The sequence below is a fragment of the Oenanthe melanoleuca genome, chromosome 3, assembly GCF_029582105.1.
Source record: "Oenanthe melanoleuca isolate GR-GAL-2019-014 chromosome 3, OMel1.0, whole genome shotgun sequence".
Taxonomy (NCBI): domain Eukaryota; kingdom Metazoa; phylum Chordata; class Aves; order Passeriformes; family Muscicapidae; genus Oenanthe; species Oenanthe melanoleuca.
The window spans coordinates 89,876,128-89,900,882 of record NC_079336.1 but is presented as its reverse complement, the minus strand read 5'-3'; the positions used below and the strand labels follow the sequence as shown (position 1 = coordinate 89,900,882).

The 24,755-nt window shown below is 39.3% G+C and overlaps 1 protein-coding gene and 1 long non-coding RNA gene across 17 annotated transcripts in view; both read left to right on the top strand.

Moving 5' to 3' along the window:
* Positions 1-24,755, top strand: part of ESRRG (estrogen related receptor gamma) — a 388,458-nt gene that overhangs the window by 66,688 nt on the left and 297,015 nt on the right. The gene's annotated exons all lie outside the window — the stretch shown is intronic.
* LOC130250582 (uncharacterized) lies at positions 9,958-17,320 on the top strand. Its single transcript, XR_008840006.1, has 3 exons — positions 9,958-10,162; positions 10,888-10,980; positions 17,162-17,320. It is a non-coding gene; the product is annotated as an uncharacterized LOC130250582 (long non-coding RNA).

The window sequence follows — 24,755 nt, the reverse complement described above, 5'->3', positions numbered from 1 at the left end:
AGACAGTCCTGGCTTATGTTTCATAACCCTTTCACAGTAAGCAAAGAGGGAACTATTTGGGCAAAACACTTCCTTTTGAGTGTATTGGGTGTGATTCTCTGAGGCACAGGCCCTTTCTCATAAGCTGCTGTGGATCCTGCTGTCATCTTTGTCTTACAAGATCTGATGTACAAGGAGTTAATAGATATCCAGTGACCAAAGCCATTTATATTTCTCTTTATATACAGAAGTGAAGTGGAGCATGTAAAATTGGAAAGCAGAACCAAACCTGAAATTCTCTAACTTTATGACTAGTGTGTGTGTTATTTTCCCATGATCTTTAATTACATTCTGTTCTGGAGAGGGGAGAGGGAGAATGCTAATCTGGTGCACCAACTGGGGAAAAACAAACTGTTTTACAGCGGGAGTCTAGATGACAGCACACAGCAAATGCAAAATCTGACATTCATATGAAAGTGAGCTAAGCAAGACCATAGGAGAGAGGCAAAATGACTGCAGGAAGAGGAATGCAAGTGGTTTAGGAAACCATGATTTCTCTATTGAAATAGCACAGCTGACCTTCAGGGTGGTGCTGATACAATGTAGATTTCCTAGAGCAGCACCGAGAGAGATGGCTGTCATAAAGAGAATGTGTGATTGGATTCAGGTTCATGAGAAGCTAGGTTTAGAAGAGTATTGCCCTTCCCTCTTTGAACATATAATATAGTGAGGCATGTCTCATTGCACTGAATGGAAAGATGCTATTTTCAGGACTGCTGTTTGCTGTGCTTGCTAATGAATTTCCAAGGGGTGTTTGAGCCTTGGATATTGACTGTAGAGATGCTTGCAGTCTGTTGGAAGAGATGTGACTGAACACAAAGCTCAGTTCTGTGTGCATACAATCCTGCTCTCTGTGATTTTTCCCTCAAGTTGTATATTCAATATCACTCTGCAATCATAAATAATTTGTAGAAGTCCAACTGTGACTTAAAGCTTCTCTACAAACAGCATCCAGGGTGCAAAGTCATGTGATACCCTTTTTCTTTTTTCACTGGCTAAAATAGCCTTTAAAAAACTATTCCCACTTCCAGTCCAAGCATTAAAACCAACAAACAAAAGTTGGATGTTTTTGCTGGGAAAACAGAAGGAAACCATGATATGAAAATTATGGCACAAGGGGTCTTTGCCCTGTTTCTTGGTCCTGATGTCACCTTCATCCCCTTGGCTGGGAGCTGGGTCACAGCATGCTGATGTGCTCTCCTGCACCATGGGGGCTGAGTTTCTGTGCAGAAGTAAATGTCTTTGCTGGACAGCTTGACTTAGCAGCACTATACACTCATTATTTATTTGAGTAAGGGGTGAGCAGATTGTTTAAAAACAACATTCCCAGGGTTGTTGTAGTGTCATGTTTGAAAGGCAGTGGAGAGCCTGGCCTGAAGGTATCCTTTGTAAATAAAGGTTTAGGAACAGATCTTACCTTGAGTCTTTCCCCTCTCATGCATTAGCTTACTATTCAAATGTCAGAGGATTTTTTTTTGTCTTGGTGGATAGCATGTTCCTTATTCTCTGGGAGGAGAACCTGGGGAAGCTATGATGTGTGTCAGTTTATCACCTTCCAGTGGCGTGTATGGGCTGCTCCCCAGCACTGGTAACCCATAATAATCATGGAGCCAACAGAGCAGTATGTCTTATACCTCTCAGCATCAGCATGGATCCCTGGGCTGAGATCAAGGATGAAATGAATTCTTGTGTGCTTGGATGTGTTGATTATGAGCAGATCATCAGTCAACACCCATGTTGTTATCAGATTCTGGGCAGTTTACCTCTACCCCAGGAACAGTTGTGGCAGTGAGCTTTAATCTGCATTCCAATTTAACTTCTATGTGACCCCTAGAAAAAAAAAAGTTAAATTGTGTTTTGAAATAGAAAATAAGTGAAAGCTGGAATGAGAGGGTGTAGAATAATCAAGATGATTTTTTTTTCTCTTTGGTAGATGCTAGGAAGGAACAGGAACATACTGTGGCTCCTCTTGCTCATGGCTTTTTTCAGTTATGTACACAGTGGTCCCAACACCTTCAACCATTTCCAGCCATCTCTGTCATTCAGAAGCCAGACTTCACTCCCATACCTTTTAGCAGTGTTGTGCCTCAGGGCATTCCCTTGGGACATCCTCTGCACTACTTGCTACTTCTTATCACTCTCAGCTGGAGAAGGCACACTGCACTTTCCATCCAAGCCCTATGGCACACTTAAGCTGTATAAAGGCCACTTGACATCATTTACATTTTTCATTAGCCTTCTAAAGGAGTTTCTCAAAAGGTGCAGTGGCTTTCCTAGCTTTTGAACTCCTTTGGAAGACTGTAATAATTTTGGAACACTAGTCTACCGGTGGCCTATAATCTTTATGCAAAACATTACCCAAACATAACATAACTAATTGCACAATTAAGGTTGCTTTGTCCTCATCATCCCATTCATCATACTCCTCATTCACACCTGTAGTCAGCATCTGGCATTAACAAAGGCTGTATGTGTCCCATTAATACATTCCTTTTGTGGTGAAAATGCCTTTTGTATACCTCGTTGATACTTAAGGGCCCTGCTAGCTTGTTCAGTAAGCCTGAAAACAGTGTCTAGAAAGCCTGGTAGAGTACATCCTTTTTTCAGACGTTTAACGGGAGTGTAATGCAGTGGTACTCCAGGATACAGACAGCAACTCTCAGAGCTCAGAAAAGGAACCTGATACAAGTCAGCAAAAGACCCCCCCGTTTCCTTAACAACATTGAGGTAAGTAATACAGTGTTTTGCTATTTTTAAAAATCTGAAGCAAATAATAGAGAATAGCTTTTCCTCACAGTGGACATTTCAAGGTCATCAATGCTGTTAGTCTGACGTAAGGCGCATAATCAGTTTCTTCTGATAGTCCAAAACAGAACCGAGCAAACCAAACCAACTTGGAAAGTGCAGGAGGTAGCAGGGGAAAGCCCAAGAATATCTGTGAATCAGAATGCCACAAATGGCCTGGTGCCTCTACCAGTCAGACCTACAAGGTTTTGTGCTTGAAGGAGTTGAGGGTGTGTTTGTCACTTCACATCAGGACAGGGTGGGAGCATCTTTGACTGGAAGCTTAGGAGGTCTGCAGCACCATAATTCTTCTTGGGAAAAGGAAATGATGTCAGTTTCTACTTCTGGAATCTTTCCCCACTACTCTATAAATTTAAAGAAATAAAACACAAACAGAAAATTGATTTTTGAATGACGGTGAATTATTGTCATTAGAGGAACTGTAGTTTTGTGTCAAGTGAAAAAAAGCTCGGTGTACTATATGCTACAGTGTACTATATGCTACTTTCTAAAACATTACTTAATGTACCAGTCATTGCTGGGAACATGGAGTCCTTTTAATGCTAGTCAGGTAATATGTCATTCTCTCTGTAGAAACTCTGCAGCAGAGACATGAGTTATATACTGATGTAGTTATCAGAAGATCATGTGGTAGCACTAATGTGAGTCACTAAAGTGGAGTTTGCCCCGTTTGAAATTTTTACATAATTAAAGTGAGTCATTGTCCAAATTCTGCCAAAGTGCAGATGTCTTTAATTTAACATATGCAGTTCAGCTTGCATATGCCTTCCATAGGTGAACATCTTTTCCTTTGTGCACTACTCTGGGTTAGCTCTGGTCTGGGAGATGTTCCTCTTTGCCATTCAATGTGCAGAGCTCCCACTGGATCCATAGCAGCTTTAGAAAATATATTTGGAACACCCAGACCTCAAATAGTCCTTTCCACTTTGTTTCACGTTCTGCTGGTAATTCTTTAAATACACATAGGTAGATCAAAACAAGTGTCTTTTTGTTTCTGTTATAATGAAGAATATGGCCCACATTTCCTGGTGAAATACATTCAGTTGCCTTCTGTGACTTTGTGTCTCTGGAACCAGGCAAAGATCAGGGAGAGGATCAAAAAGGTAAGGAAAGTTTCTTCAAGAGAAAGCAAGCTGGATATGCTTACATAGACATTGGGCTTCTAAAATTGTACACTTCAAGATGGTGGATGGCTTAGTACTCAGGAGGAGTTAAACCAGATGCTCTCCATGCAGCTGGCTGAATCATCAATGTTCTTGAGGATTTCACAAATAATTTGGTTTCTGTGCTGTGAAGATGACTACTCTGAGTTATTTGGCTGAAGGGGCAGTACCTTTTCTTTCCCCCTTTCCCTCTTCTCTTTCTCTCTGCCTTATTTTTTTCTTCCCCTCATACCCTTTCTGAGCTGCAAATTTTGTTGTTCTACATTTAATGTTGAGACAACAAGAATGTGGTTAACCATCACATTCAGATGTAGCTTGTAGTTTTGCAGAGCAGAGAAGGAAAGAACAGGCTTATTTAGAAGCATTGGGAAATTTTCTGATTAATTAATGAGAGATAGAGAAAATTACTAAGGCTGGTCTGCTAATTTCTGAGTCACTGGGTAAATGCTATTTTTTCTTATTTGCCAATCCCTCAGTAGGGACATTAAATAATGTTTACTACTGTAAGTTCTTTCCCAGGAAGGAAACAAGGTTGTGATACAGGAGAAAGTTGTATATTTGATTTTAAAAGTCAGCTCTTCTCCTGCAGAAGGACTGCAGCCTTACGCAAGAGGGCATCATGCATACTGGTCCATCCGGAGAGTAGCCAGCTGAAGGGCCATAGGTTTCAGGCACCTTCTCAGAGTCCTGAAAGCTACCTTTAGTAATTTATTGATGATGGAGGTGAGAAATAAAATCTTCCTGTAGTCTCCCTTCCCATGCTGTCAGTTAATACTCCCAGCAAAAAAAGAAGGAACTTCCCACCCCTTCACCTTTACTTGCTGCAGAGAAAAGATTACGCAGGTAAGCAGTCCTGTGTGCCAGGTAAATAAACAGAGTCAGGAGCATGTGATTTTTGACACCCTCAGTGCTTTCTCCCTATTCCTATTTTATTTATTTTATTTATTATATTTAAATGTTCTGTCTTCTGTGATTCGTGATCTCTTGTTCTTCTTAACTTCTTTCCCCCCAGTAAAAATCTTTGCGGCAAAATATAAAGCTGCATGGATGTGCCAGAATAGTGAAGCACAGTGTCCTAAATGATGTAACTCAGGTTTTGGGAGCAGGATAATTGCAGTAGTGTGATGCTTCTTTTAGAATAATTAGTCTTTCTGAGAACCAGGGTATAAAAGCCTGTGCAGAGCACAGTAATGAGGCAGTTACACCATTTCCAGTATTTGTGTGCCCCTGCATCGCACTGCAGATCAGAGCAAGCGTGCCCACAGTGATGGTCAAGGAATGATTTCATCTTTGTAGCCCTGTGCCAGGACTGTGATACAAAATACGTGGGATTCATTCTAAAGGAAAGCTGCACTCATCTTCCATACTAAACTAGGGGGCCTTTGAGATCATTAAGAATCATTTTTACAAAGGAGAGGTTTATGTTTCCATTCATAGAGCCAAAGTCTGTTCTCATGCCCTGTTACTGCCTGGCACTTGCCCATCCAGGAATGAAATCTACTTCTGCTGCATGCACTTGCAGATGTTGGGATTTCAATTTCAAAGTACAAACAATTCTAATATTAAAAAGACTATTTCCCCAGTGGGAATATGGGTTGCATGAGCTTTCTGACTTTTCTGTTTCATCTTTTGATCATATATGATATCACCTTTAGATCTCTCTATCAGTTTGGGTTTTTTTTTTTTTATTAGCACCACAGTGGACAAAATGTCAGTACAAGTTAAAGTGGAAAGAGTCCTCAGAGAGATAAAGGTCTTCCAGTTTTCACTATATGGTTGACTCTGCTGCCCTTTTCTATTGGGGTTTAGTCTGCTGGGGCATTTCTTTGCTTAAGTTAAATTTACTTATCTGTTATATAAATAAGGGATAGCCTTGGCCATTAGGTAAATCTACTGGTGGAGGGAAAAGGGATTTTCTAGAATGCCTGTGTGCCTTTCTGAGACATGGAGTTCAAAAACATCTGATAAGGTAACCTTCAGCTGGTTTTCTGCAATGACTTTTGTCAATGAGCCTTAAAAGCATTGATATTTTCAAGCGTTATAGCTGAAGAGTACTGCAATGTCCTTGAACTACCCACCAGCCAAAGAATGACATCTCCAAACTCAGCTGGTGAATTCCTATGTGCTGTCATATTTATGATTTACTTTTTCCTTTCTCTCTGGGGCTGGAATCACCAGGACCTTGGCTCTACCCAGTATGCAACATTAGACTGGTACCACTCTTAGGTGCTGCCTGGATTTGCTGTTGCCCTCAGAATATTTGCTCCTATATTGTATAGTGAGGATAATCCTTTGTTTAATTTTTTTTAACATTTTGAAAGGAAAATAGGGGTCTCATTCAGGTCTTTCCATTTTTGCATGATAGTACAGTTGAACAACGTGTACATGTGTTAATTAAACATCCTGTCTTATCACTGTTTTGGTAAGTGTCCTGTAAATTTAATCACTACGACACCTCTGTACACATTACAATCCTTTTAAAGATCTAGAGAAAAATCCTGGTGGATTATTCAAAGCACTAAATCACACAGAATTACAGTAGTTATTAGAGGCATTAAAACCTCTGATAAGAAGCTTTATCATGCATTTTTGGGGAAGCTTAATCTTTATCAGAGATGACTGTAAATAGAAGGGAACAGTAAAAAAACTTGATAACAGTTTATTTTACAGTACATCAATAATCAGGTACTGTAATTACAGTATAGTTCTATATTTATTGCATAGTAAGTAAGTACAGTTTATTAGTTTTCTTTCTTTTCTATTGTTGCAATTACCTGCTAGACCTGATCCAACAAGGGGCCTTATTGTATTTCCACTTACCCTGAGTTTACACACACGTACACACATATTTACATTACATATATGTTTGACTGCTTCAGGGGAGTTGAACCTGTTAACATGGAGGAAGAACAAGCAGTGGACATGCTAAAGAATCTCTTCCACATGTACATTTACCTAGATTCAGAACTATAAATGAGGGGGATCAGATTTTAACTGTGGTTATATTTAGCTATCTGATTTTTTCTCCTCCTTTTTTTTGGCTCTGGAAAAGTTGTGGTATTCTTAATCACTTAGATAAACCTCTCGGTTACAGACCTACCAACTGTGTGGGTGTTTATATTTCATCTGTACATTATTTACCTCTGTACATCCACATCTGAATAAAGATTAGATTAAGTCTCTGTTAATTGTACTTGGGCTGTGTGCATGCCTGTGTTTATGTGGTTTCAGGAGTAACCCTGAAATGCTCTGTCATTCTGGGGTGTAGGCTAAGTGAAGATGGCCAGTTAGGTGTGACTTCTTCTAATTTAGTGCTGTTTACAGTGTTAAAGGTTCTAGTTAGTTTAAGAGTTACTGTGAAGGTGGCAGAAGAAATGTTCGTGTTGGAATTCAGAACTTTTCTTGATAAGAAGTGATGAAGGTGCAATACAAAATATAGCCCATGATTGGTATAGAGTGAATTCTGCTCCTTATACGTCTAGTAGGAGCAGCCATGTGCAGATTTGGGCAGCACAGCCCTAATAAGCTACAGAGAATTCAGCTAAAGTCCAAAGCAAAAGCAATGAGGGTGATAAGAGAGCAAGGAAATGCGACCTGTCAGGAAATACTGAAGATAGTGAGGGTGCTCGGCCAAAAAAAGAGATCTCTGGGGGACAACATGGCAAAGGGCAGCAAGAATACAAAAGGCTGTGGGAAAAGAAAGTCAGTAATTTATTCTCCTTGGTGAGAAATAGGAGGTATGGGATGTAATTGGTTCAACAGGACCAAACAAAAATCACATTAGGTATTAGCAATGGCCTTCTAAGCAGATAAGGTTTGGGATGCTGTGGGATTTCTTCTGTTGGAAGTTTTTTGGAAACAGGCATAAATGATCCTGCCTGGAGGCAGATGGGGACAAAAGGCATCAAGGCATCTTAACAACACTCCTAGCCCAGTTTTCTGTGCCTTGAACCATGTTTAAGAATCATGGTTGTGAGAAGGTGGTGTGTTCCCAGTTTACTTGCCAGTGGATCAAAAGAAAAACAGGTGAATTGCTCATCTGAAACAAAACCTCTGTCCAATAAAAAGCCTTGGAAAGAATCAGCACCTACATGTGTTTGATGTACTACTGAAACTTTATTTCTATCAAGATTTGAGGGCAGATGCTACACTGGCTGAAGCTGATGACTAAAACTTCCCCTGGCAGTAGTGGAACCAATGTTAATTTATACCATAAAATCCCTGCTTTGCTGATTGTTTTCAACTAGTGATTGCACATGACAGGCATAGTTTATACTGCTTTATAATAAACTAGAAAGTAAGATGTACTTGAAGTCTAGTAGCAAGTGTCCATATATACTTAACAGTGTCCATATATACTTAACCTACTCTTATTTTTCTTTTCCTTTTGATGGAGTAAAATTTCAAGTAATATATTTACTATCCAGTACTTGTTGATTGGGGGACTCCATGTTTAATTTTCAGGTGCAATAACTCAGAGTTTTTTTTTTCTTAGTGTTAAACAACTCTGAGATAACAGTATAACTTTTGTTATTTTTTTTTCTAGAACAAATGCTGAGTTTATTTCTATAATAGCTGGAGTTTGTAGTAAACAGGGAGAAGCAATGACCCAGAGTGAGAATGGTTTGCTTGCTATACCAAAAATTCTTCCTGCTGAAGACAATTGTACTGGTATGCTAGATTGGGTTTGTACAATTCAGTGCAGAGGTACAGGTAATTATGTGGGTTTTTTCTCCTTGGTTTTTGAACATATGACTGATGAGTAAGTGCTGAATTTCCAGCTTTCTGCCTGTACTGCAAGATGTCCATGGTCTTGGCCACATAGAAAGTATGCTGCATTCAGCAATACTGGTAAACTTCCAAATGCTTCAAACTGAGATTTTTGAAAGAAATCATATCATCCTTTTAAGTACAAGTGATCCTCATGGCCCCTTTTCCACTTATCCCACTTTGCTTCCAATGGTGTGCAAATTGCCAGGCTGTTGAGTAACATGGAAATGCTGCACCAGCAGGACAGAAAGGCTCAAGTCTTAATTGGGAGGACTGATTTGGAGGTTGTTGGTTCTTTTGCAGGTATTTAACAGGAAACATGAATAGAAAGATGCTGAGGTTGCTATTTATGGCTAAGGCCACTTGCATACAGTCCACTGAGTGTGTTTACAGTGTTTATAATACTGCTGTGGGGTTTCATCTCCATTTCAGAGAGAAAGGGGTCTCCAGTGGTTTTCTGAAAACAGTGAACAAAAGACTTTCTAAATTTTTTTAGGCTTATGCTATTCCTAATGATAAGGATTCTAAGGATATGGTTTTTGAAAAGTTTGTTTTATTTTAGTAAACATTCTTTCTACAGAGGCACATTAGAGAGGAAAGAATAGGATTATTTAAAGGAGGGGAATTAATTGTGTCACTTCTATAGGCATTAGGCAAATTGCCTCACTTATAGTTAAGAGGTAGCATGGGAGTATTTAAGTATAGGGTACCTGCAATGCACTTTATGATAGTCTTAGCTTATGACCTTATATCATTTTATTTCTCTATTAAACAAAGGCATTCCTTATGGAGACTGGGATTGTGCACAATGCTGTAGTTAGCACCTCATGTCCTGAGCTGTGTGGGGCACCATGATGAAACAGGGAAGGGGGTGTTGAGTACTCGAGGAGTTTGTATGGGAATCCAAGAAATAAAAGGTGATATTTGATATGTGGTAGGGTGGGAGATATGTAAATGAGGTGTGAAAATGTCTTAACTCATAATTACATGCTATGTGTTTTACCCATAAACCAGTTTTAAATGGGTGCAGCAGATGCCACAGTTAAGAGAGTGACTTAAAAGTCATTATGGGCCACCCAGAAATACGAGACCAAGTCCCTGACTCCAGAGGTAGTAAAGACCTGACAGGTCAGTCCAGTGACGGTGCTCAGCATTTATGTGTGAATTTGGCATTTCACAGAGGGGTGCTCAGATCCTGAGGAACAGACTGTGCTGACTTGGAGCATCCCCGTGCCTTGGGGAGAAGGGAGTGTGCCTGGTGAAAGATACTGTTTCTGAGTTTTATTTTACATGAAACAAGTTGTCCCAGGAGGAGCAAGAGAATGCCTTTGGACACAAGCAGCACTGGGCTGTTTTCTGCCCGGGAACAAATGCTGACCCTGATGGTGAGTGCTCCCTGTAGGGTGGGTATTGCTGCTCAGGGGCTATGGCAGAGGTACTTTATGGATCCTGGTAGGTTTTGGGGCACATTGCATGTTACATTGCCCAGTTCCTTGCAGAGGAGTAAATGGGGCTGTGAGGAGAGATGCAGCTCTAATGTTATGTGGACTTTCAAGTCAGAAAAACATACTGTGTGTAGACATTTTCAGGGTTGGGGAGCAGCCGGATTCTCACAGGGCTGTGAGTTCAGTAATTAAATTACTGCTGAAAACTTAGATACTGTAATGCCTGCAATTCAAATGTCTCACTCTTAAATACTGAAATGGTAGTTGAGGTTATTTTTCTTTTTTTTTTTTTTTTTTTCTGTTTTTCTCAATTAGTTCACTGGGAAATATTGTAAATTTGGCATAACTACCATAGAAGGTAATAACTTTAGTTATGACCTCTGGACCAACGTATAATATATTGACTGAGAAGTGGGTGATACTTTGTGCTCAATATCAAATCTTAAAACATCAGACAAACTTGTAAAATGTTTCCTGCCACTCTCTGTATGCCAAATATATTACAGTTGCACTTTGAGCTGACAGTACAATGTAGCTGGAGGAGCAACAGAGAGGATCTTGCCTGTAATGTTCGCAAATAAATAGAAAAAAAAAAAAAAAAAAAAAAGGAACACAGCTGAAATGTGATTAAAAATGTATACCTTCATTTGTTTTTCCTCATGCAGCCAAATTATAGTAAAAGGAACATACCTGCTCAGGCACCCTGAGTTTCTTCCAGGAAGGTCATCTCCCAGAACTGAGATGGAAAAATAAATTAGGTAAGAGTAATGGCTGAGAAAAAAAAGTGAACTTTTTAGCAAAAAGAGTGAAGTAAGATCTCAATGTAGGAGATTTCTTGGTTTTTTTTGGTTTTTTTTTTTTTATTTTGCAGCACAGGACTGAATGAGCAGTGAGCTCTTAAATTACCACAGCAGATGAAATAATCTAAATACATAGATTTTAAAAAGTTTCATTTTCTCCTCTCAACGGTAGCTGTTCTGTGGTTTGTGTTGTTCTGACTGTTTGCAGGCACTGTTTACACAAAAATCACATCATTCTCCCACGACTGACGTAGCTGATGATGGGAATGTGCCTGCTCAGGGCCTGTTCCTCAGGGAGGCAGAGCACACAGGGCTCTCTGAGCCCCTCGTGCTGCTTGGCAGCTCCTGGTGCCAGGATTTTGGAACCAGCTGTCTTCATGTTGAGCTCTCTGAGCTCTTTCACAGGAAGCAAGAGTTGGTACTCAAGGAGAGAGGACCTTGTTTGAGAGCTGTGGTGCAGGGTAAATCTCCCTTTTCCTTTAGCCAAGACTTGCATCCTCTCTGTTCTGAAAAGAGGTACAGCTTCTGTGAGCTGCTGTCAGCAGCCTGACTGGCAAGATGCAGGATATAGGAACAAATTAACCCAATCTCTGCATTACTATTTTCCCAAGAGCACTTACAATGTATGTCTGTTTGTTTGGGGCTTTTAAAGTGACATTAAACTACCTTCAAGTCTTCCAAAATCCATCACAGACAGAGAGGAGGGATGGTCTGACAGGAGCTGGTGGCAGCAGGACAGGCTGACTGTGTGCTCCCCACAAGCAATGAGGGCTGCCCTGAGTTAAGACATCAGGGAAGGACTTTGTGCAAGAAAATAATGAAAACACTGACAGAGTGAGACCATATGCAGAAAGGGAAAACTTATTTCCTTCAGAGGCACAATCATGCTTTGTTGAAGGAGCATTGTAAGGAAACAAATGGGATTTTAAAAAAAATCTGCTTCCCACAGAAGCAATAAAAAAAGAATTTCTGGTAGGAAAGGAATGGTAACTGAATTATTTTTGTGATATAAAAACATTCCAGTGTTGTGCTTGCAGCCTGTGAGGAAGAGGGAAAGAAAGAAAGAAAGTGAAACTAACTGGGAACAGCTGAAAGCGCTTCACTGTTATAGGCTGAGAGCAATGAGAGTTAAAAAAATAATTAAATCAGTTAACAGTGCATTAGATAACTGTATAACAGTTTACTTTAACAAGGGAAATATTTGTTCTTGTGTGTATGAACGCAGCCTTTATTTTCATCAGTTTTAGTCAGCCTTGCTTCTAATGGCAGTGAGTTTTCAGCAGAGGAGACAGCCCACCAAGACCCTGGTTATTGCATGCATAGCTGGAGATTTTTAGCAGATCTAGGTGTAAAGGCATTGGAGCAGGATGTATCCTGTAGCTCTGCATTTAGTTTCTAACTTTTAATTATTTTCTGGTTCTGAGCAAAGGTTCTGTATTCAGTCTTGTGCCAAGCATGGTTAGCATTAAACCCAGACTGTGCCTCTGGACTGGGAGATGCAGGTTTGCTACTTGGGTTTTTTCTCTCTGCTTTGTTCTGACTATCTATTGTGGACCTATTGTCCCAATGATTTGAATAATCTTCCTTCAAGCAGCTCTTAGGTATCCGTGTTTTCATGAGGAAATGTGCAATTCATTCCATCCCATAGGCCAGTAGTGGAACAGAGAGTGGGGAATGGGAGGTGATCTGGGACAGTGCTCTGGGGAAGACAAGAAGATAAATAGCATAGTGCTCATGTAAGAGGGAGAGGAAAAGTCCTGATCCAGGGTTGAGTTTGGCCCATGTGTTGTCTTCTAAGAGACAGTGGGGTCTGGGAATAGAATGTGCCCAGCAGCAGGTGCCACAGAGGGGCTGTCCCCAGCATGTCCTTCTATGCCACATGTAGCCACGAGGAGCAGAAGTCACCAGCAGCTTCCCACAGCTCTGGCCATCCCCTCAGTAACCTTTAGTGACTGTCACAGTTTACCATGGCACAGGTAAAGATCAAATGGCCCTGGGTTTTGATTTGTGTGGTTGTGACTCATTTTACTGAAGGAGATGTAATTTTGAGATGAAATGTCAGAATTGGAGGTGTGTGAGAGCCAGCATATAAAATGGTATAAATTGGATCCCATTTGGGACTCTTGCATTGTCTCAGTGCCCAGGGATGATTTAGGCTGTAACACCCCTTAGCAAAGTAGGAAGAGAGTTGTGTAATGCCCACTTTGGAGGCAAATACTTTCTCAGTGTCCATGTGCCAGCTGCATCGACTCAGAACACTGTAAGGAGCTCCATTAAGTTCTATTGGGTCCATAATCTGCACATTAAGAAAAATTTACATGATAGATGGAGCTGTTAAAGTCTAATTGGGTAATCAAAAATTAGTTAATGTGCCAAAATATGTATTTAGCTGATAAACTCTAATGGTTCCAAAGGGTTCTAGTATTAATAGAAGGCATGCTTGCACGCTAAGGAGTTGAGAGTAAGATATTGCTCTTGTAACACACATTTCAAATAAAGATCCCAAAGCACTTGACAGATATTAAATCACTTATTGATTTGATTTTTCCAAAATATGTCCATCCAAGGCTCTGGGGGAATATATGTTAACAATAATGTCAAATTTGCACATAAGTAATAAATTACAGTTTTCCCCTACTTCCCAAGTCTATCAAGTGCAATAATCACTCCTGCCCTTAAACCCAGTTAAAACCTCTCTAGGCTGGGTCTTCCTTAATTGAACCATATTAGGTCCCCGTGATATACTGCATCCACTTGAGTGACAAATAAGTTGAATCCCAGTGAAATTAATGGTTTTGAAAAGGGTTAGAGGTAAAGTAAGTGGCAGAGTCAGGAGAAGAACATGTCATTGCTGGTTACTTCTCCTCAACTCTGCAGAGTAACCAGCACAGCATTTGTGTGGTCACAGAGCCAGAAGGATGTTTCAGCATTCTGCAAATAGTTCCTTACCTATTCATTCAAATTTCATTCTATTTTACATGGAGGACATGAATAAGAATTTTAAAATAACTCTTCTGCTTAATCTTTCCAAAGTGTCCTAATGTATTATTAATAGCATGCCACTCCCACATTATAATGGCATGTAGTTCTGTGTTTGTACAGCATCTAGTGTAATAAGAACCTCATCCAAGAGACTTTTGTAGGCTCTTCTACAGTTCAAACAGATAATGACAGCTTTATTTTAATATGGAGAAAGGTTATCCCTGTTTTATGAAGGAAATGGAGGCAGAAAGATAACACCTGTCACAGAAGTAGAACTAGACTGCAGGCTCATATATTTCTTTGCTGCTCTGGCTCCTAGAACACAGCACGGAAGCATTCCTAAAACTTGCACCTGTTAAACACAATTTTTGGTTTGGTTGATATATAATGTACCTTTATTTCTGTATGGGATTTATAACAGTAGCTATCTTGGGTGTATCAAACCTATCAGGCTCTAAAAAAGTCTCCAGACACTTAAAAGCACCAGAGAGCCAAAGTCCTTTCTGTTCAACTAGGCACACCTTTGAGGAGGGAAAAAGGAACATATTCAAAAAAACTCAAGCTTAGGGTAACCTAATCCTATCTCCATACCATGTAAATATTTAAAGAGAAAATGCAACAACCACATTGCTGAATTTCCTACTTTGGATGACTGTCACATTTTTAATGATAGTTGAATAGTTTTGTATTTTATTTATGTGGTGTCATTTGTTTGCTGGGGAATATGAATTGAACGGTTTCCTTGCCTCTGAATTTGAAATTGTATTTTCCCCGATATCATTAGTTGAAGGATGTTACCACATAAATAAATAAATAAGCCAAGTGTTGTGATTGTTTGCTGTCTAATATACATAGATCCAAAAGTATACTGAAATGCTGTTTGAAACAGATGAGTCAATTCCACATCTTCTGACATTGGCCTAGAAAGGGAGGGAGAAAAAACCTTGTGGAGAGGGAAAACCCAGAAACAGTCACTTGGCTTTTTGGGAAAGCAGCTAAAGGGAAAAAAAAAAAAAAAAAAAAAAAAAGGTGGGGAATAATGAATTCATCAAGCTGGAAATGCACAGGCCAATGGAGCGCTTAGATTTCAATAGAAGGCAAATGGAAAGAGAGCCCCCATTACTGCTGCGATGCAGCGACACGGCTGCACTAATCGCTTGGTCATGCTTGGGAGGCGCTAAGTCATCATGGGCCACGACATGGGGAGAACAGGCGCCAGCGTCTGTTGTCAGAAAAAATTGTTTATTTAACATCCTCAACCAGCATCATCCCTCTCCTTTACCTTGTGTCCCCGTGCCCAGGTCCATCCCTCTCTGCCAGGGAAGCGCAGCAGAGAATGAGCAGGGAATGTTTTTGGTAGGGTGTGACCACAGCCCTGCAGTGGGAGTTAATGCCTCACCAAATTTATCACCCCTTTAAACAGAATTTATAGTACTTACTAGCTTCAAAACTCATACAAGTGCTGAGATTACTTTTATGTGAGTTACGCCCCCTCTCTTAAAAAAATAAAATCCTCCTTGGCTGTTATTTGGCCATTTCTATTTGAACAAAAGGAAAGATGCTGAACCAAGTGATGTTGAGCTGAGAAAATTATGATTTCTGGGAAGTTGTTATGGCAATACTGAGGAGAGTCTCCTCAGAGGCTGATCTTTCAAGGCAGGTAAGCTTTGGCACAGTTGAGCTCCTTGAATAACACAGTGCTTGAAAGGAGTGCAGTGTTGGTGCAGGAGCTTGCAAGTGCTGGGCTCTATTCTTGGCTCTTGCCACAGACTTCCTATGAGATGAGGAACAAATCTTTTAGATCATGCTTTTTTATTTTGCCTTTTTTTATGTTAGAATTTCCTTGCATTTTTAAATCTGTGGGGAATGAAATGGAACAGACATTTAGATTCACTTCCCTCTCCCACCCCCTCCCCAGTAATAGATGAAATGGAGAGGATATAGAAACATGTTTAAAAGATCAAATCAATGCGCTTATTTTGTAAGCAGAAACTAAAGGGAACAAGCTGTTGGTTTCTCTAAAAAATACTCAACTGCTTTATTTTTCCCCAGCCTCCTTCTGAGATAAATCAAAATCAGTCTTTGAAAGATTAATTGAGAGAGTCCATATCTCACGAAAATGTAGGCAATGACTGCAAAAAAAAAGGGCACAGTGTTGACTAATAAAACTGTCTAGCTATACAAACCTTTAAATAAAGAAATTGCCCATCCACATATTTTTTCTGCCACATATCTTAATTAGCTCCACAAAAACCACTGCCTACTTCCACTTTCCCATTAATTAGTCCCATGCTACTGTGAAGTGAGCACTGAAAAAATAGCCATTCTTAGTTCCTTGTGTAACAATACAGGACATTACTTTCATCCTGACCAGAGAAGGGCAGAGCAGAGCTGTCATGTATGGTTTCTGAATTCATTTACAGATTTGCATTATATATGTAAAAGAAAGAATTTAGTGTCCTGAATACACACATATTTTCACACAAAAATAGTAAATCTAGAGTACTGAACTATGATCTGCTCTAGGGTATTCCTCTAGTATAAAACTAGCATTAGGGAAAGAAAGATACCAGGAGACCAGAAGATAATTTAAAAAAATAAATAAAAAATCACATGTATTTAAGGCAGAAATAAAGAACTGAGAATTCTTTGTTTTCTTCCTCTTTCTGTGGTCCTAAAGGAGAAATAATAATGAAAAAATAAACACTAAGTTGAGTTCAGCCTACTCTTTAAGAAAACCTCCCAGAATTCCTTGAGTTAAAAATGAATCTGGATGTCTATAGCAGATTCATCTACAAAATCACCATTGCTCCCCCAATCCTTATTCAGATAAATTCCATTTTTGATAAGGCATGTGTGTGAGCTTGTTAACTGAACCCATAATTAATGTACTTCTAAGATCTAGAGGCCCAAATGGCTTAAAATTGCAATATTTTGAGGGTGCTGACTGTGAAAGCAGTGGTTTTCAAAGGGGATCACTCATGCTCATGACCTCTCTGAGGGGCCAGGTAAGAAATGTAGTTTGGATGTTTTCTAGTCAGGTGAAAACTGTCTAATCTGGTGTCAAAAATTCTGTTATTAGTGGCTTTAGTTTGGTTTATTTTTTTATTTTTTTATTTTTTTATTTTTTTTATTTTTTGTTTTGCAAACCATTGAGTTGTGGGGATTGAGCTGAAACTGATGGACTCACCCACTGCCTAAGAGTTTTAAACCAGCAGGAGACCACAGACCACCTTGTGAGACAGTCTGCAGTCAGAACAGAGCAGTCTGGAGGGGCTGGAAGTGTAGGGATTTATGGCACAGCATCAAAGTACAGGTAGGTAACCCACCCTCCAGAAAAATGTGATCCTGCAGAGTCCTGAGTTTCCACAAGTTTAACATTAAGAAATCGGTTATTCAACATCTCTCTAGTGAATTAAAGCTCAGCCTGAGGATTTATCTGTTGTTTCATCTTGATGAGACAGAAATGATTGAGTTTAGGCCAGGCATAGCTAATTTATCTTAATACAGATGAAGCCTGTATACCCATCTTCAAGTAAAGATCATGTTTCTCATCGTGATATCTGAGAGTCTTTAACTCTCTATCATGAGAACTTGCAGTTCCTCACTTAAAACAGAATAATTAGAGAACTCAGTATGCTAGTTTTATCTGATTTTAAAAAAGCATGTAAGCTCTTCACCCATAGTTTGTTGAACTTATTTTATGTAAGACCAAAGTTGGATAAAGAGATAGGTCATTCAAAGAAGACTATGTGGCATAGTATGAAGGTTGTTTTTCAGGTTCATAAAGTGATCTGATTTCATTTTGAGTTCCCAATTGATGTTTGTTTTTATTTAAAATGTCTGTAAGGGTAACTGTTCAGAATGTACTATCCAAGATAATAGCATTAACTGGCATGGCTGCAAAATCAATAATAGTAACAAAAATATACCTCTACTGATTAAGAGTGACATAAAATAAATTTGTTAACTGAAATGGATGAAGTCAACAGTTTAAACACGTGTCTTAAATACTGTAATGCAATTCATAGTTCTTATTTTAACTTTTCGTTAATTTTTTAAAAGAACCTTTGAAAATATGTATTGCATTTCTCTCCTTTTAAAAAGACAAGCCAAACTGAGATAGAAGAGCATTTCATTTCCTCTAATAGAGCTCCCACCTGCAAAAATAAACTTGATAACAAAACTGTAGTGTACTTCACCTAGAGAAAGTAATTGAAATTGGTAATTCATAAACTATAGACTAGCTTTGAAGGACAGGTCTTTGTCATCAGGCTTCATGAGAAACAGCAGAGCAGAAATAAAAATAGATCATTGACCAAAAATATCCTTTTCCAGCTGGGTCATTTAAAGAACTGTCTTTTTTTTTTTTTTCTTTTCTTCTTTTTAGCATAAATACAGCTGATTCTAAAACTACCCCAAAAAGGGGTCTAACTCTAGAGGTCAAATACCCTGGAGGTTTTGTTGTTGCTTGCTTACTTTAGATTTAAATTTTTTTTTTTGTTTTTTTTTTTTTTTTTAGAGCAGGAATGGTTATTGAGAGAAAGAAGTGTGATTTGCAAAAAGGTAAAGCCTGGAATAGGATCTTTGAGTCAGGTATGCAAGCATACATCCACCAAGCTGTGACCAGGACATGCCACTTCCAAACCCAGTAGATGTAGCTTCCTGAAGTCTTCTCTGCACTGACTTATGGGTTTTGGATTTGGCACATAAATCCAGATGTGTGGGCCACATATGAATTAACTTAATAAAGCTAATTATTAGTGTCTGTCACATAAGAAAGAACTGAATGGGAGCACCTTGGGCACTCAGCATCATTATAAAGACACAGGTCAACAATATGGCAAGCTGATTTTTACCTCATTTTGAGGGGAAAATGAAGAGACTTAGCTATTAATTTAGAAGTCTTCGAGCTGTTTGGAGATACTGCAGTTGAGATGAGATTCTTATGTATCAGGGTGGTTTATATCTATATATACAGTTGAAAGTCATGGAAATGCTCTGTTTTTGTAGCTTTATTTTCTGTTTTCCATTTAGCTGTGAGGATAAGACAGGTAAGAAGTACAATGACCCCATGTGGATAGAGAGGGCACGGAGGATTTTCACTGTGCAAGGACAGGAGGTTGGCTGGAGTTTAGCTACAAGGATGCTGTGCAGATACACATCACACAATGTCCTTGTGTCTCAGCATGCCAGAAAAAGGCTGAGGAGCAGAAGAATGGGCAGCATGCAGTGGTAGAACCTCCAACAGGAGTCTACCAGCCCCCCCTTGAATGTGAGTGGCAAAAAGCAGGGCCTGCAGGAGAGGATCCCCATGGATGTGCACGTGGCAGGTGCTGATGTGCCTCTCTGAACAAGGCACCTGTACTTTCCACAGCTCTGTGGAGCTTTGCTCTGTCCCAGGGAAGCCCAACAGGAGCTAACTAAAGTCAGGCACTGCAGCACAAACACTCTGACATTTGGGCAAGTCAGATTTTCAGCTTCTGTCAACAGCCTTTGCTCCAGTGGGGGCTGTTTGTTCATGCCAGCTACTTGTTCTGGCTTGCAGATTAAATGGGAGTTTGGCAAAACTTTGCTTGCATCCCCTTCATGCAGTGGCATTTCACAGGAAAGACACATCTGGGAGACTACTGCAGATGGTTCAGAGTTGTGTAAAGTGTTTACTCATTCCATATCTTAAAACATTTTAACACCTAGGCAAAGCTTGTAGCATGGATATAAAACTGAGTATTGACAAGAGACAAAAAATTATGAAGATTCTAGTTCAGGACTATCAGAGATAATGATACCTAAACACCTTAACCTTAAACTCATTAGTCTCACATATCTCAATCAATATGGATTCTCTCAGAAATCAATTTTCAGGAGCAAATATGATTGTTAAATAATTCACAAGTTACAGGCCTTCAGGCAAGAAGAGGTTAGAGAAGCAGAAGGAAGTGGTGATCTTGACCTGAGATGTGATTTCAATTAAACGAGGAGAGCATCTGTAAAACACAGTTTTATATTCAGGGTGTCAAACTGTTTAAAGAAAAGAGGATTACAGATGTAAATTGGAATCTAAAGTATTTAAAACACATTCTTATTTTTCATACATTAGCAGAAAGAATTGATCAGCAAGGAATGTGCCATTTCTAGACAGCCCAGCCAGTATTACTGGCATAATTTCTTTTGTTTATTTGCTTTTGGTTTTCACCAGTCTTCATTTCACAAGTAATTCATTATGTAGCCTCAGTGAAAGGCAGAAGTAATAAAAAACTTCTGGAGATTCTCTCAGATCTTTGAATATTTCTGACCAAAGGCATAGAATTTTACTTTCTCGTGTCTCCTTGGTTCCATACCTATGTTTTCATATTTGCTATTAGGTGAATGACAATTCTTAACAGAAACATTATTTTAGGGATGGAAAGGTCAGCTTGGTGGGATGGTACTACCACTTCAGCACTTTTTTCAGGGCCTTATTATGACTACTGCAGCCCATGGAAAGATTTGTATTGATCTGCTGAATCTTGGATCTGACTCTAATTATGCTTGTGTAAATTTGGAGTTACATCACTGAGGTTAATGGTATAATAACTATATTAGATTAATTCAAATATTCATATTCAGGCGCTGAATTAGTCTGATTTGTAGTTTAGTTGGGATGTCCAAGTTGTAGTTTTAACACAATTTAGAAATCATAATTTAATTAAAAATATTTACTAACCTAATTATTTCTATACCAGACATCTCTTTGAAGTAATTATAATGATACATTTTAATCTGATGTTATCTGTATTCTGCCAGGGATTTTTCAATGGGCATAATTTGGATAAATATCAAGCACTCCAAATGCATTTGAATTCAGCCCAGGTCAATAATGGTTATTACTGTCTGAAGGCCCTCGATGGGTATAGTCAGTGAGCTTATTCCAGTTTAGACAGCACTTAGATGCTCTGATGTCAGATACCAGCATCACAATTCAAGTAGGTGGAAGAATTGCTGTGAAAAGGTCCCTTTAGGGAGGCACACCTGAGGCTTTTGTAAAAAACCTAAATTCATTCCTAGTCTTTGAAGTGATCTGAGCTTAGGTTTGGGGTTACCATGCATGAGACAAAACTTGAGTTCCACACATGTTTTTAATTTCTTTCCAGAGCACTCCACCCTTCATGGTTGGCTGTCAGCCTTTCACCTGCACAAAGTTTCAGTTACATCAAAACTAAAGAGAAGAAAAAAAGATTAAAATCCCAACAATGAACCTTTCCCTCCAGACCTTAGAAATGCTGCATAGGTTCACCTTCTCTAAGATAATTCAAAACATTAAAAAACCACAATTTTTAAAAATTCTTCCACTGTCTCTTTAATTTTTTCGATTTTCTCTGTTAGCAGGTGCATGAAAGAGTAAAGGGCTTTGGTTTTCTCTGCTGTGGATAATGAGTGAATTGTGGGGAGAAGTGAAAGGCAGCACCTGGCTGTTCCTGAGAAGAGGGACAACATTAGGCAAGATCATAGAGATAGGTTTTTTATGTAGTGATGGGAGAAGGCTCGATCCTCTTTGCTGTGTCAGATTACTGTGAAAACAGTAAATTTGTATCCATGAATAGGGTCTGAGCTCATGTCCAAGGAAAGTAAGAGGGATCAAGAAGAGTGTTGATGTTTACTGCTATGGAATTACAGCCAACCATCTAAAAGGAATTTCAGTCAAAAATGGGCTAAAGCGAAGTGGAAAAGGTATAACATATCCTTATGTTACTCTTCATTTCTGTGTTGTGGTTTTGTGTTGAATGAACTTTATTTTTAAAAATGTATTTTGAAATATGATTAGTGGTGAATGTCAGTGAAATTTATTGTACTGTTAAAATCCTATTGGGTCTTTGTTTATGAAATGTATTTTCCTGCATTTGAGGTTTAGGGAGGCTTGATAATGAGGCTGTGAAGATTCATGGCCCCTTTTCTGCAGCTTAATTTAGGCTCTATATCAAATATGTAAAAGAACATTATATCTTCCTGCAGCCTGTGTGTGTGATACATTTCGTATTATTTCCCTGCCAATGTTATTTCTTTTACAAATGCAGAGATGGAAAATGGTGACAAACTGACAGGTTTTGCTTTCTGTTATATTCTGGGCTAGGAGGAGTAAATCTGAAAGCTGCTGTGATTATAAGTTTTAATGTAAGACCATGGTCACATGTTCACTGAAGATTGCGTTATGCTTGATTTAAAGAGTTAGTGGACAGGCAGCAGTGCAGTTTGTGAGGGGATTCCAGAGCCCAGTGTCTCTGCTGCCAGCTGAGACCTTGCCCCTTGCAGGGTAGGACACCTGAAGATAAACGTCCCCCTTGGAAAGCGGCGTGGTGCCCTCAGCCATATGGCAGTGACCTGGCAGAGAGCTTTATTTAGCTGTAGAGCTGTAGCTGAGGGATACTCTTGTCCTTGACTGTAATGAGCTTGGGAGGATGGTGATTACAGTGGAAAGGTGTGACTTAGATTTCCAGAGGGTTGGTCCGATCTCCTCCTTGTTCTGCTGATTCTCCGTGCTGCCGTCTGTCAGTGCAGAGCGGCTCAGCATGGTAGGATTGGTCCCAGGTGATTTTGGTCTGTTGCTCCAACGTAGCACATCTCTTCCAGGGAGCTGTTGCTGTACCTGGTTTAGGGAAACACCATATATTGATCCGTTCCATAATTTAGGAGGATCTTTAATGGATGTTTTCCTTGTAGAGTGGGTTATTTCCCTCTTGATGCTCAAATCCTGCCCAAGATCCAGGTTCACCAAGGGTAATGCATAGGTGTCTCTGGACACAATGGCTACCAATTCTTCAAATATCCTTTTTACTGACTTGGTCAAATGACTGTCTCTGGCCACAAGCAGGAGAAAGATTTCTGAGGGATGGATGGATATATAGGAAGAGTAGGGCAAGATGTTTCAATTTGTTACAGGTACATCCTTAAGCACAAGAGAAGGGCATTGTCACGTCAGTGAACAGAAGGGCACGTCAGTGTAATTTAAATTAGAACCCTGCCCCAGCAGTCTGCAAAGAAACTGATAACGATCAATTTTGTTACCAAAAACTGAAATACCACAAACTGACCTCCTCTTGCTTACACAATAGAAACTCTGAGTAATCCCACTGAAGGCTGGGGAGTGGCATATGTAAAATTCTTGTTCTCTGATCAAGCTCCAAAGCCTTTGCAAGTGAAAGCTTTCATTTGCTGGCATCTTTTGGATTTATAGGAGCAGTTAGGGAATGAATCCATCAACTCCATCTCTGAGATCTCCGGAAGCAGCACATCCCTGGTTTGAATTGTTCCGAGTTGTGCCTTTGAATCCTACCTCTGCTATGTTTGAGATGCTGTTTAGCCAGAAAAAACCCAAATCTGTAGGGCCAAGTTTCCTTTCAGCTGTGTCCTGGGATGCCAGGAGAACAAAGCTCTGTTAATTGTTCCTCATTCAGGATGCGTAGCATGGCATAATACTCAAACAATATTCATTAGGCAAAACAATTGCAATAATTATCTTATAAAAAGTCAGGCAGGGTAATTTCTTTTAAAATGAGGATAATCTCCAGAGGAGATTCTGCTCCAGTTTTGGTTTTGTTTGTTTATTTTTCGCTGAATGGTTTTAAATAGAAATTACTTAGGTGTCAATGACCTCTGGGTTCAATTGAATTAAGACATTTAAATGAAGTTTAAGCAATGTTGGTATTTTCTGGGAGGTAGAAAATTGTGTAGAGGAAACCTACTGCAAATTTTGTAATGAAGCAATGGCCAAAAATGAGATAGTAGAGTGGTTTTAAGCAATTCAGTAAGGCCCTTGAAATTTGGAAAATGAGATTTTATCCTTAGTCATCCTCAGGATTTTGATGCTTTGTAACATGACTGGGATTTTTTTTTTTCATCTCTGGGGACTCATACAGGGCATGAAAAACAGCAGTAGCATTACTCCTCTTTAATTTCTTCTGCTTCTCACTTCTAATGTCATTCCCAAGTATTAGCAAAATCCTGTGCTTGGGTCTTATTATACATGATCAGCACAGAAGAAGGACATGCCAGTAGCTATATATTTTAAAAATCAAACAGTCGTTTTTACTGGGCACTGTGATAATTATCCTTCAAAAATCAGGATCATTTCTAGCAAGCCAAGGATCTCCCTCTTTGGATTCAGTACAGAAGTTTCCAGAAGACACCAATAGTACTGTGAGATTAATTCAATACTAGGATGCAGCTCCATTGATCTTTCTGATGTCATTGCCTTAAATTATTATAGGATACAACTAAAAAACAGATCTAGAATATACATGAACAGGAGCATGATCCAGAAGTATTTCTCCTCTTTCTAATAATGGTTAGTAAATCTTTGCATTGAGAAATCCAACTTTATTTCAGTTTTCAAAAGATGGGATTTTATTTTTTAATTTTAAATGTGAAGGGGGTGGGTTGTAGCAAGAAGATTGATCACTGACAGAGAAGGCCAGGAGCTGATCTGATCATACACTCTCATATTCAAATTCATGAATAATTTTCACTTGTATGAATTGCCCATTGGAGTCGTAGCACTTCTTATGTGAGGCAGGACCACTCATGCAAATAAAGGTTTACAGGATGAGGATCTAAGTTGTGTTATTACAGGGTCATTTCCTCATACACTCTTGCCTTTTTTTCATCTTAATAATTTTGTGGATTCTATTCTTCTGGCAGAAGAGGCTGTTGCATCATTAGTAACGGAGCTTATTATTCTCTTTAATATTTGAATTATATCTGAAAAGGCTTGAAGG